Below are 1,993 nucleotides of genomic sequence, written 5' to 3' on the forward strand. Positions count from 1 at the left end.
ATTTCGGGGCTGGGAAGGTGGCTCAGTGGTAGAGCACTTGCCTTGCATGCATGAGGCCCTTGGTTTGATTCCTCAGCACCACATAAGCAAAAAGAAAAAAGCCGGAAGTGGTGCTGTGGCTCAAGTGGTAGAGCGCTAGCCTTGAGCTGAAGAGCTGAGGGATAGTGCCCAGGCCCAGAGTTAGGCCCCATGACCAGACCAAAAAAAAAAAAAAAAAAGAAAAGAAAATCAATTCCACATTATAAATAAAAAATGTTCGGTGTTCAATTCGGCAGCACATACACTCAAATTGGAACAATACACAGAAGATTAGCATGGCCCCCGTGCAAGGATGACACGCAAATTCGTGAAGCTTTCCAAATTTTTACAACAGAAGCTGGAGGGGATATGGCCAGAAGGGAACCCTACTGCATTCTTGGTGGGAGTGTAGACTTTTTCAACCAGTTGGAAAGCAGTATGGAAGTTCCTCAAAGGATTCCAAATACTGCTCCCCTATGACCCAGAAATCCCACTTTTGGGCATTCACCCAAATGATCACAAACAAGACCATACTAAAACTACCAGCACAACTATGTTTATTGCAGCATAGGTAAGATATAGAACCAACCCCGATGCCCCTCAGTAGATGAATATATCAAGGAAACGTTGTGTGTGTGTGTGTATGTGTGTGTGTGTGTGTGTGTGTGTGTGTGTGTGTGTGTGTGTGTGTGTGTGTGTGTGTGAGTGAGTGTGTTTGTGTGTATGGGAATTCTATCATCCATCAGAATGAATGACATCACCCAATTTGTTATGAAATGGAAAAACTTAGAAAAATTTATATTAACTGAAATGAGCCAAGTCCAAAGAAATACAGGTCCCATGGTATCCCTTATTTGCAATAAGTAAATCTATGTCTGGGATAAGCAGAAATGGTCAAAAGCTATATGCATATGACTAGATAAGGTGATGTTAAGCTAAATGAACCCCAAGATAGGAACACAAATTTTTTTTCTTGCTGTTGTTTCTAACGCATTTATAATGTACAATATTAGTTTTTTTTTGTTTTTTTATATGGTCCTCCCACATAGCATAACCCCTGTTTTCACAGTATTTGATGTTGGTGCGCCTGCATCTTGTATATAAAATTCTCTAAATAGGGGAAGGAAAGGGAAAAAACAAAATGCTTAAATAGAGATATAGTTTAACCCATTGTAACAATGAGATGCATAAGACACTATGTTGAAAAACGAACTTTACAATTTAGGCGGGGTTGGGGTGGAGAGGTGGTGAGTGGTGAGCAGTGTACTTGTAGAGGTGGAAGGGAAGGGATGGTGGGGGAAAAACAAAGGGGAGGTAACAATTCTTGATAGGAAATGTACTCACTACCTTGCTCATGTAACTGTGAACCCTCTGTACAGTATTTTTTTTTTGGGTCCGGTCATGGGGCCTGAAATCTGGGCCTGGGCACTGTCCCTCAGCTCTTCATCTCAAGGCTAGCGTCCTACCACTTGAGCCACAGTGCCACTTCCGGCTTTTTTTCTTTTTGCTTATGTGGTGCTGAGGAATCGAACCCAGGGCTTCGAGCATGCAAGGCAAGCCCTCTACAACTGAGCCACCTTCCCAGCCATCTGTACAGTATTTTCATAATAATAAACGTTTAAAAATGTTCTGAGATAGAGCTTATTTCTATTATTTTACCCATATAATATCGTTAACAAAGAAATTAATACAAAACACTGACCTGAAGATATTTTGATTAAGTGTGTGTGTGTGTGTGTGTGTGTGTGTGTGTGTGTGCACACGTGCATGAGTGCGTGTGTGTGTGTCCCTGTTTGTTGGCATGCTCAGTTTGAGCTCAGGGATTCAAGGTCTTGCTAGGCCTTTCTTCTCTAGATTGGTGAGCTAGTATATGAGCTACTTCTTCATTCCTGACCCTTTTCTAGTTCATTTACATTAAAAAAATAATTTTATGTATTTTTTGCCCTGATTGGCTTCCAACACTTATCCACAGATC

The 1,993-nt window shown here is 41.2% G+C and overlaps 1 non-coding gene across 1 annotated transcript; it reads left to right on the forward strand.

Annotated features, from left to right (window-relative positions):
* Positions 1-259: 259 nt before the first annotated feature.
* Positions 260-366, forward strand: LOC138814791 (U6 spliceosomal RNA). The gene has a single exon (XR_011368094.1). It is a non-coding gene; the product is annotated as a U6 spliceosomal RNA (small nuclear RNA).
* The last annotated feature ends 1,627 nt before the right edge of the window (positions 367-1,993 follow it).

Source organism: Dipodomys merriami, unplaced genomic scaffold, assembly GCF_024711535.1.
Source record: "Dipodomys merriami isolate MVZ:Mamm:240054 unplaced genomic scaffold, mDipMer1.0.p SCAF_611, whole genome shotgun sequence".
NCBI classification, from domain to species: domain Eukaryota; kingdom Metazoa; phylum Chordata; class Mammalia; order Rodentia; family Heteromyidae; genus Dipodomys; species Dipodomys merriami.